At 43.4% G+C, this 12,465-nt stretch overlaps 1 protein-coding gene across 5 annotated transcripts in view; it reads right to left on the reverse strand.

Moving 5' to 3' along the window:
* The window catches only part of XIRP2 (xin actin binding repeat containing 2), a 1,007,304-nt gene that overhangs the window by 214,433 nt on the left and 780,406 nt on the right, over positions 1-12,465 (reverse strand). The window lies entirely within an intron of this gene.

Below are 12,465 nucleotides of genomic sequence, written 5' to 3' on the forward strand. Positions count from 1 at the left end.
CAGCCGGCGTCGAACGAGGTCGAGCCGGCGCCGGTGAAGAGGGAAGCGGCGTCGATGTTTTCGGCGCCGGCATCTGCCAAGACGGCGTCGCTGGGAAGAAAGGCATAAACGGTGCTTGAGGATAAACCTGCGGCACTCCCACATTAAAAGCCATCGGACCCATCGGACCCATAGGTGCACCAGAGGAATACATGGCCCGTGAGAACACCCCATACATCGCATTGAGATACTGCGAGGGGTCCTGACCTGGATTAGGGAAAGCCGGATACTGGTCAGGTAACACCGGACTCGGGCCTGCCGGCGCCGACGGTGGAACTTGCGGCGTCACAGACTCACCCGGAGCCTGAACATCCTCATCCTGGGCCGGAGTCGGAGACGGAGCCGAAGGACCTGCAGGACCTGGAGAAGCCATCGGCGCCGGAGAGGACGCCGGCACCGGCGAATCAGCCAGAGCCGGAGAAAACACAGGAGAAGATGGAACGGGAGGCGAAGCCGGAACAGGAGAAGGAGACACTGACTCCCTTCGACGCCGAGCAGGTGATTTAGACTTCGACGTCGAGGCCTTGTGATGAGACGAATGCCTCCTTTTCTTCTTATGCTTCTTGCTCTTTGAAGCATGTCCCGACGTCGACTTGGAAGCCGACCTCGACCTCGACCTGGATCTTCTTCTACCTCTTTTCTCCTTTCTCTTCATCCGGGCGATAAAGAGCTTTGCCTCTCTCTCCTTAAGAGCCTTTGAGCTCATCTTCCTGCAACACGAACATCCTTCAACATCGTGGTCCGATGACAAACACCAAACGCAGTCGTCATGCGGGTCAGTGATGGACATGTGTTTGCCACATTCATGGCAAGGCTTGAAACCAGACTTCCTTGCCGACATTCTCGAAGAAAGACAGAGAAACTTCGGAATAAACACAAAGTAACAGGTAAAGCTACCAGTAACGATTCCCGAAATCCGTTGGCGTCGTCGGCGCGGAAAAAAGGGAACTGACGTCATCACGCCGAGGAGGTCTTCTTATGGAGCCGGTGACGTCAGTGGAGTCGCGAGCGGAGCCGTGTCTCTGTGACGTCATCTTCGACCCCATCGGCGTGGACTGCTACAAAAGTTTCCGAATGTTGCTGGCGCAGGGGATATTCACAAGGTGAGGAATCCACTGGCAGATGTATCCATCAGAACAAAAGAGCAGCCCTTCTCATGTATGTCTACCATTTACCCTTCAACGTTTAACTCCCCTTTGAAGTTCGCCTTGTGGGCTCACACCATGTGTGGCTTCCTGCCACAGAGAGGTGACACCTCTTCCAATGCAGGTCGCTATTTTTCTATTTCCTGGGAGTCGGTGGCACCTCTCCCTAGGAAGGCAGAAGGCTGCCTTGTGGCCAGCATCTGGGAATGCCCACTGGAAAACTTGCATAACAGAGTGGCAACTTTCTAAAGTTGACTCATACTTAAAAGTGCATTAAATTCGACTTGGGCACCAAGTAGGGTACCTTGAAGTAACACATATAGTACTCCTCTTAAGGAGTTAGCACAGCTGAGTTGCGTTAGAAATTGGGTTTCTGGTTGGCAGAGGTATCCACCCTGTCCAAACAGGTACCACAATCCCAGTCCGGGTAAGTCAAAACACCCCCTAAATTATCCTGTGCTCACTCTATGGTAGCTTGCCACAGAGCAGTCAGGCTTAACTTAAGAGGCAATGTGTAAAGTATTTGTGCAGCACTTCAAATAGTAGCACAGTGAAAACACCACAAGAGGCTTTCCACCAGGTTAGATAAATAGAGAATAATTTTATAAATAAAATAAGATGAAAACATCAAAAATCCAATAAGTAGAATGTGAGATATGAATGTTTAAAGAATAAACAGTAAAATAGCGCTTAGAAGCAATAAGCGCCTATTTGGGATATCTGGAAGCAATGGACCGGGGCAAAGTCAGGTGTTCAAGTCGACTGTGATGGAGCGCAGGCCCGATGCAGTGATCCACTTGGGCCCACTGAACAAAAGTACCTTGATCCTGGTTTGCATCAGAGCGGAGGAAGATGTGTGGTGCAGCAGAGGAGATGAGTTAGCTCCTATCTCGCAACAGAGGGGAATGCGTCAGTTTTCCCCAAGCAAAGGCAGCGATGCATGGGTTTCAAGGGTGATGCATGGGTCCTGAATGTGATGCACCCGTTCTGCTATTGTAGCAGAGGATTTATGCTTGTTACGAGGAAGGCAACAAGGATGAGCTGGTCCCAATCCACGCAAAGTTGAAGATGCTCCGGTTCTGATCCCTGCAACACCGAAGATGCTACGGCTCTGATAAAGATGCTTGGAATGGCTAAGCGCTCTTTTTATGTGGCTGTCTAAAGGGAATGCCCAAAGACCAGCTGTAACCCAGCACAGACGTGTATTCAGAGACAGGCAGTAGGCACAGAATGGCTAAGGTAAGACACTGCCAACTTCCTAAATGTGGCATTTTTGGACTTGGAATTTAAAATTCAACTTCACTACCAGTTGTGATTTTAAACTGCGAGTCCAGAGACACCAAACTTGAAAAATATATATCTTCACAATTGGGAATTACACTCAAAAGATATAGTAAGGTAATCCCAATGCTAGCCAATAGGAGAGATAGGTCTTGCAGTAGTGAAAAACAAATGTAGGAGTTTTCACTAACAGGGAACGTAAAACTTAAGAGTACATATCCTGCCTTTCAAATACATTGCACCCTGCTCTCTGGGTTAACCAAGCCCTACCTTAGGGGTGACTTCTATATAGGACAGTGCTCCTTTATCTGATGTGAGTAGTTTCATGCTGTAATTCACATTCCACCCTTAATGAAATTCGGTCCGATTGGCAAATCCTGGTATACTTTTTTTTCCAAGTTTAGTCCTAGGGTTTTGGTTGGTTATTTTGTTCCTGAGGCTCAACCTGTTCCTTTGCTGGAATGCGTCCAGGAGCAATTCACTAAGGGAATGTCTACATTCTATTGGAGCCTCAGGGCACTTTGGTTTGGAAGATTGAGCTGCTACAGGGTGGTTCCTTCCACGTTTGCCAGAGAGTTTACCTCCTGAGAGTACTGGTGTGTTTGGTAGTGTGCTTCTGTGTCAGCTGTAAAAAGTAATTTGCAGAACTTCCTGTTCTGTTGTGCTCTACTGCAATGTGTGTTTTTCACATAGTGTTTTTTTGCGATTCTTTGGACACCAGCTTTATAGATTGGTATGGCTATCCATCTCAGCAGGTTTGCTTTGGTAAATCTTAACTGTTAATGTTTGGAACAAGACTTGTTTCAATTACATACTGGTAATTCCATTATTCTAAGGCTGTTCTTCCTCTTTATATTCTCTGCATACATCCCTTACACCTGGGTGGTTTCGGAATCGAATGAAGGACAAGATGTCTTCTGGGCATTTTGAGAGGAGGTGGACTCAGTAACGAGGAAAAACTGAGTCAATGGAATTACTTGGAACTATTTGATACATTTCCTGATTAAATACATTCAATGAGGGAGTTGTATTGATTTTTCTGTTGATTTCATTTCATTACATTGTGTTTAGCAATGCCTGCTACAGTCTGGCAGGCTGAGGCCTTCCTGTAAAGCTCAAGGATTTCCACTGAAATATTTATAATTTTGGTTCTCATTGTAGCTCAATGCTCATCAAACATTGGTACACATGCTCTGGTACATCTATGGTTAACCCAAAGTACCCTATGCTTGGGGTTAGAGGTTCCATGCATTTCTACCTGTATCGCGTTCGGCTTCAGTGATGTTTCTACACTTTAGCTGACCATTGTTTTCTTTTTATTTTAATTTACACAAAAAAATGGGTGTTTTTGCCTTTTCAGGGAAATTAATACCTTCTACAGAACAAACACGTCAAAGATCAAACTTGTATCCACTTCATGGCAAAAGCACAGTGAACAGGTCAAAAGCTTGCATTACATGAAAATAGCATACATAACTTGAGGTCAGGAGAGGTCCAGTATATCATCAATTTGTGTACCAGTTGGCTTAAACGTTAATGCTGGAGATCTTAGCTTCCCAACTAAATTGTTCTAGAAAAATAAGAACGGTTGTTTTTTTCCAGATGCTAGTTCTCAAAATCCATTCCATTCCAATCTACTTTATTTTGGTCACAAAGACCATAAAAGCACATATCAAAATATATACAATTTCTCCATATATATAGAATTTGACCCCTAGACAATTCACTGTTTCATTATACCTTGGGTTGTGGGGTCCCCTGAAAGTGAATGGCCTACACTGCAATGCGGAATCATGTTCTCCGTTGGACAGTCCTTGAACAACCATGGATTCCAGCGCACATCACAGACATACCTAAAATTCCTTTTAGACATGAACAACGGTGGGTTCATAGACTCAAGAGTGAAAGCACCGGGCTCAACGATGAGATCCCTTGGCTAGCCTTGTGACCCAGGGGTGTTTAGAACACGTTAGCCTCACAGCGCTAGGGATCTTTGTAAACATTTTCTGGTACCAGTAGGCCATACACCACTTACTAGTGGCTCTCTTCACCAGTATTTCATGGTCTATACAACAGGCATCACACACTTACTGTTTGCAATGCCACACATTTAGCAGGACGCAGTACACTGCTTGAACAAACTTTGACAGCCACATGTCAAAGAAGTCTTCATCACCAAGGCCGAACATACTTTCTCTGGTAGATGTAAATATCACTACTACGAGGATTATAAACCCATAGGGCAGGTCACACTTAGTACAATGTAGTCACACAATGTTACTATGCATTTGGCTGTTCTTTTGTATTTAGCCGCTTTGTTTCATTTACCTAGTGTTAAATTTTGGCAAAAACAAAGAAAAAAAATGTGTCCTTTGTAGACAAGCTATGTCTCCGTTCTGCACATGCTCAGTCAACATGCATCTCTATAGCCCCGCAGGCACCTACGGGGACACCCTCTAGTGACGCTGCACACAGGTGCAGCCACTTTGATCATCAAGTAGTGTGCGTACTTGAGCACTACTTATACCAGGAGTGAGACCTGCCGCCGGTACCTCCGGTCACAGTTTATAGTACCGTGACAAGGTACCGATAGACATGTAAGCTGAATGAAAGTGTGCCCCGTATTTCATGCATTGGTTGGTTTGTGAACCCTGTTAGTGTGACAGGATGGTGGAGGTCTCCCCCGTTTGTTTATATTTTTAAAATGCACAATGAACCTCGAGTCCGGGTACTTGTGCAGTAAAGGCATCAATTTCTCTAACCATAGATGTTATTTCCCTCGTGTTGCAAGAGCGTAATGGACTTAAAGCCGATACTATTAATACTTATCTACAGCTAAAGCGGTAGTCAGTGGTCTCACTCTTCATAGTCTTGCTAGTCATGAGAGCACATAGTGGTTACCAACCTCCTGTGAGTTGACACATTTTACAAACTATTTCCCTCGTGTCTCTAAAAGTGGAAGGAACATTGGGCTCAGTTACATGGAATAGCAGTATTTTTCAAACACTAAGGTGCTATTTTCCCGTGTTCAGATAAGTGTAGTGGTCTTGCAGCCGACATTTTTACAATGAAAGCAGCAATTTTTCTTCACATGTCCCTTGTCATAAGAGTGCACAGATTGGTCTTTTTCTTTGTTGTTACACTTTAAACATATACGTTATTTATTTCCACCTTAGCCTTTAAGCCTGGTTGCTGCCCTGTTGGGTACTTACTCCTTCCCTTGAGACATGTTATCAACTTGACACAGTGCGCATGTGGCTTTAGTATACTTTAGTCCTGGCACTGTGTACTTTGTTCTTTTGGATGTCGGTCAGCGAGCTAAAATTCTGTGTACCTTGGTGCACTTTCGAAATGTAATCTTGATGCCTGGATATTGGTCTACTTCTGACAAATAGCAGTTCACACAAACTATACATATAACTATCCCTATATTTGCTTAGTTCTACATGTATTTTTTGACCTTTACCCAATTATTGTTTTTTAAACCTTAGGAGGAGTGTCAGCGTAGTGATGGGTTTGCTTGACACATGATCCATTTTCTTTTCAGAGTAGGCCCCCTTTCCTGGGCTGCCGTCAGGTTGAGGTGTGGCCGCTTATCCATGATTTTTGGGTGAGTGCAATTACTAATTACACACGTACTCATTAAAGCATGATTGAGATGGGAAGGTGACATTCCTCTCCTCTCTTTTGGCACATACTATTCTGTGAGCGACGGGTTGTTAAAGGTTTCTTGGTTTGTTGTTCTTTTGTCTCACTCTTGCAGGTACAACCAGTAAAATCCGAAAAAAGAAAAGAAAGGATTACTGGTTTGATATCCTAACACACACTTTTTTTTTTCTCTTTGGCAGCAGCAATATCTTTTAGGTGCTGACGAAAACCTTGATACTTTTTGTAAATGGACCGGGCTGAAACATGTAGACCGTCTTTAAAACCAAGCGGTACAAAAGGGGGTGGTGATGGACGGAGCATCAGAACCAATCAAACACTCACACCCAGTCAACTGATCTGGGTTTGATCTATCACCGTTCTTTAGCCCACTCTGCCACCCCAGTTCAGACATGGCCATATGCAAATCAGTCTGACCCTGTGCCTCATGGGAACAGTCCAGCCCTAACTGCCAAGCCATGCCTTCCCTGGACCGGAAACAAGCTTCCTAGGACCGGTTTCTGGCATTACAACCAAGTAGATTAAATCCATACAGCTAATTTGCACTGCTTTTTAAAACTGTCACTGGGAGCAAGTTATTAAAATTGGTTTTGTTCCTACTAGGCAGTTTTAACCATCACTTCACTCGTTCCATTTTGTTTTGCGCTGCGTCCTCACTACACCATTACTCATCTGTGGGATTTAGTATCCTTGTTAGTGTAGAAACATCTCAAAAACATCCCTGTGCTCCTTCCTCTCAGAGGAAGGTGTAGCCCTTAGTGGGACTAGGTCTGCCCACTAAGAGGAGATACCCATATGATGAAGCATGCCATCTATGGTGGGTGAGGGTAATCATCCTGAAAGGGATCTCTCCCAAGTGGAGATTGCGTGAGACACCAGTCCATCACCTCAAAGGCATTTGTGTGCGCTAGTATAGACCCGGGGATTTGTTTGTGGTGAGAGTGTACTTTATGGGGGAAATTTTTCATCGCAGATCTTTAAACAATTTTCCTTGGACCCTCCCTCCACATTTTGGTGTTATGTAGAGAAAACTGTCACCAAAAATAAGTGTGCAAATGTATGTATACACCAGGTGCACTCCAGGGAACTGCCCGAAACAAGGGCAATTGTTAGGAATTCCCAAGGACGAATGGGGAAATGCATGGGAATTCACCGTCTGGTATAGATTTCTGGTAATAGCCCAGACTATATTTGTGAATACCAAGAAAAGTAAAATCAATCCAAAGTGACGTGAAAATTTGTGATACTGTGATTTCCGACTTTCTACAAAACTTTCAAGATATGATGAACCACCAGAAATTCACAGGCAGTTAAAAGGCTTATTGTTTTTAAATCTCTCCTAATATGGTAGATTTGTTTTGGCTACACTTCATCAGCTTGAATGTAACCTATCCAAAATCAATGTTGATGCACTGAAAAGAGAAAAATTGGCCTTATCCAGTAAGCAGAAGAACTTCTCGTTTCATTTAGCGATGTCAAATTTGTAATGCACAATAAATATATGGCACAAAAATGTTAAAATTGAAAGGAAAACAGACATTCAAACTATAGGGATATATATTGGTCGTGAATGATAGAAGCTGTGTGTGGCAGTTGGAAGTGTTATGCAGGTATGTGCATCAATACATAGAAAGGTCACCCCGCAAGAACATATCAATATATAAATATCAGAAGGACGTAAAGAGTGACTTAAAATTTGTGTCCGGGCCAAGAATGTCAAAAGCAGCAAACTTAAGAGCAAGTTAATAGTGAAAAAAGTATTTAAATAAACAAACTTATAATCAGTTCAGAGTGTCTTAGGCTACACATATGGATTACGGACATACAGTAGACATACTGAAGCCCAGGTCTGTATTAAAAAAAAATCCACTGAAAAACACAAACAAGTATCTGAAGATTAAATGAGAACCAGAATGAGGAAATCAGTGGTTCCTTTGAAATAGTGGTTTAACATAGAAAAAGCAACTTTATCACAACTTGACCTGACCCGTTTTGCCTCACAAAATAGAGGAAGGTCTTTAGATGCCGATCTACAAATTGTACAGGCTCGTAGAATGGATATATCGTAGAAGATGGTGATTACATGTCAAACAGATATTTTACATAGTTTCCAAACAATTACCCCCAAGGTAAGGTTACTGATTTAGTAGAATTTGCGATGTTGGTTGATACAAAAATGTACAACGGGGCAATGCACAATTTCGGTATTTCAATTTTGTGTAATTCTGCGAAAATTGTGTGAAATTATGTGAACCACAAACCCAGAATGTATTCGCTCAGAAACACAAGGACGCATTTTGTGCTCAAAATAGCGTTAAATTGCACACGACAATAACAGCAGCTGCTTGCGTTCTGTTCGTTTACATTGTTCTGTTCTCCTATGATGGGATTTTCCCCCTAACAGCTGTAAATTACACAATGTGAAAGAACTTCGTAATTTTGGGCATTTTAGAGTAACTCGAAATGCCAAAATTTACGCAGGCGTAACAAGGTGGGGAAATCCACTAACTTGAGGTCTAACTGGGAAATGCTTTTTAGGTCTTGCCTGTGTTGCAGCGCATGCGCTGATCGCTTGCGGGATTTATTGTCGTTGGTTTTCTGTCGGGCTTCTTTGGAAGTGGGGTTGGTGCACGCCCTGTCTCCCTTAGGCCCTGCCCACCCATCGTCTGTTGCACGTCATGAGTGCGTTGTGTCCTTGCCTCACGCTCGAGCCCCCCTTCTCTGAGAGGCTTACGTCGTGTCCCACCACCACAAACCGGTGCTGGTCATCCATGGAATGTTTCAGTAGCAGTGTAAAGAGATTAATTTTGCTAATTATAATTGACGCTCATCGCGAGGTAAAGATGAGAACGTATAAACGTCCGAGTAGATTGTGCGTGTTTCCTTTATGGAATACTGCCTGCAGTGCTCTGCAACCTGTCTGCGTCTCTGCTGCTCACAGAATGTTTATCCTATGGCTTCCTTCAGCCCAGACTAACGTGTCCCTCGAGCGAGTCCGATGACGTCACCGCCGGCACCTCCTGTTACTAGGAGCCCTCAAATCACCCCAGCTCGCGTCTGTGAGCGGAACAGCGGGAAAGCTGCCATCACCGCCTTGGGAATAACAGGACGACGAGAGGACAGACTGTAATCTACAGGCTTCTTCGGTGATGCGAACAGTGGCGAACCCTTGAAATAGGGGGTAAACATACACAAGGTGTATGTGCTGGAATTCATCTACGTGAACTAAGCATTTCTTAGACCCATCCTCTGACTCATGTTGCTCAGCAGCAGGTGGAGCCCTAAATCGGCTTGTGAATTAAAACGCACCCCTAAGATGACAGAATTAAATGGGGAGCTACGCTATTAGAAACAGGAATGAACATTTTTAAGGATTTTGGGTGCCCTGGACCAAACTTATTTTGGGGACCCCTTTTTGGGAACAGCTTTGAATGTATGATCCAATCTCAGCTTTTTCATGCTCTCTTTGCCACGGTCACTGACTGTGCCCTGGCACACTTGTACAAATTCTAAATAGGTTTACATAAAATATTCAGGTATAGTGACCGGTGTTTTAAATATTGTAACACAGCAGCGGCTCACTAATATTACTTCAAATAATCTCTGTAACACCCTCCCATTTCTCATATATCATGCCCTGTTTTGACCTAAAAAAAATTGTTATTGATGTTGCATGAAACATACACACTACATTTCTCTGCAAAATGTCTGTACTAGATTCTCAAACATCACCCATATTAAAAATAAATTAAAGGAAAACGATATTTCAAACAATCAAGGTCATCAGCGCAAGATTCTCTGCTGAACAGAGCGGGCGCTATCAGTGGGCCCCGTGAAAGGCTGGGGTCCTGGGCCAGAGCCCACTCTACCCATGCCTTAAAATGGCTCTGGTTAGAAATTAAACAGCGTAAGCCAGGTAGTCTATACAGAATGTGTGGACTTCCCTTACACTGCTTTCTTTCTTTTTCTGCCACGTGTCTAATGGCACTGGAGCAAATTTTGTTTATGGGGGGGGGGGTTGCTGGCCATCTGCCTTGGCTGGATATAAGCCATAGGAGCTGTGCAAAATAAAATAGCAAATTTAAAAACACGTTTAGCAAATAGGGTATAACCGATTATTAAAATATTGTGGGTGGAACAGCAAGGTGCCACAGATGCAATTTGAAGCACATTTTTGCAAATTTGTGCCGTGGTGCAGTACTGTCTGATGTACACCCCACATCCTCTATGAAAAGAAACATTATTGATTTATTGCTACTGTTGATTTTGTGCATTACTTATACACTTCCGCAACTAAACAGCTCACTGAACACAGGATGGTATACTAAAGCAGGCAAAATAATGTTCTGCTCTCTGTCTCTTTCTCTCTCTCTCTATCTTCCTTTCTCTGTCATTCTTTTTTTTCTATGTTTCTCTCTTGTAAGAGAATCCTTCCATTCCACTTGTATTAGATACAGAGGCAGTGTGCCAAAGGTATGGGCATTGTTGGCTATTGCCACTAGGATTGTGGAAGTGATTTACATAAGTATGTTGATGGAAGGGTAAAAGTGTTCAGCCATTATTAGTGGGCTTTCTGCAGTGAGCTCATACAAGCCCTAAACAATGGAGACACTGCCTAATTACCCCTCCTTAGGTCCAAAACCATTTATTTAAACTATTAGAAATATTGTGTGCACAGTTAATGAAAAGTCTGACACACTACACTGAGACATTGCAAAAGTAATGCTTAGCATAAATATGTTGCCACGAGAATGGACATCAAGAAAATGCTGTGGGTGGACAAAACATACAGACAAAAAGGCCTACGGTAATGGGTAGTGCAAATTTGAAGTACATTTGCTTGACATGTATAGCAAAATGTCTCCATTATTTGTCGTTTTTGGAGTATTTGAAAATTCCTTGCATATGTACTGCATGACGTATAAACCAATAGCAAAAATCCGATGCGCAACTAGAGTCAAGTTTCGGGGGGGCTACTAAATATTTTGGGGTGGGGGCGGACTCTTCCAGCAATATGCAGAGTGGAGATGCAGGGGCACTTAGAAGGGGTGAAAAACAACAAAGTCTCGTTAGAAAGTAAATAGTCTTTTAAAGACCTGTGAAGTACTCGGGTGTGGCTGCAAGAAGACGGACGCCATCCCACAGCAGCTCAAAAACTGTGTGTGTACCTGGGAAGCTGTTTCACCCGGGCTGACTCACGACGGGGAGGGGTGGGGGGGCAATGATATATACCTGTTGTAGCACCTTTTCCTGCCCCATGTGCTGCACGTTCTCTTCCATGTGGTTCCGCATAGAACGGCGTCGCTAAGTTCACCCTTTTCTATTAACTGTCCAAGGATCTGTCTGTCTCTCGCTCTTTACTTTCGTAACTGGCGGGTATACCAATATTGTGCGATTTCGTAAACCAGTCCTTTCTTTTTGGTCCACAAAATGTTACGTTCTGCTAAGAACTTCTAATTTCGATTACATCATTGTATTACATGGCTACGTTTTGGTGCGTATGCGCTTGAGAATTAAATATAGAAATCTGGAGAATTTTATTTTCCATTTTACTTGGACTATTAAGTAATAAGTGGCGGAAACGAAATATCCTCACTTTTAACTCACACAACCAGGAGTCTCCAAGTTAAATAACGCACAAAACCAGGAATCGATAAGTTAATTACTAAATGCTCGCATTGAAAGAATAGGCTTACCAATTATTTTATAAAATCAGTGTTGTCTGAATTCATGGTTTATATTAAAGCTCCATCCGATACAGCACTTCACTACCTGTCAGATAGTAAATATCACAAATCTACGTACATTTGCGGTAAGAGAATTTGCAACAAAAGTAGCCAACAACAACAAGCATTGGCATAGCCAATAGGTCTCGCCTTTGGGACCTTATAAGTGTTTAGCTATGCAACAGTTGGTGGTGTTGCACCAAGTAAATTCTGCTGCATAACTAAGGGGCATATTATCAAGCACGGCGTTACAATTATCGCCGCTTTAGCGGCAGAAAACTGCCGCTAAAGCGGCGATAATGGGCTTGATAATATGCCCTAGAGAATTCCCATAGAAGCCCATGTTATGGTGTCAACATGGGCTTGTATTGGAATTCTCTGCGGCATATTATCAAGCCCATTATCGCGCTTTAGCAGCAGTTTTCTGGCGCTAAAGCGGCGATAATTATAACGCCGTGCTTGATAATATGCCCCTAAATACTTATACGGTCCAAAAAGCGAAACCTATTGGCTATGCCAGTGCTTGTTTTATTGGCAGCGCGGTCCGCTTTCACTTTAGCGGCCGCGCTTGGTTATTTAATTCATTTGGCACGGGGCCGAAAGGCTTC

This window comes from Triturus cristatus, chromosome 3_1 (assembly GCF_964204655.1).
Source record: "Triturus cristatus chromosome 3_1, aTriCri1.1, whole genome shotgun sequence".
NCBI lineage: Eukaryota > Metazoa > Chordata > Amphibia > Caudata > Salamandridae > Triturus > Triturus cristatus.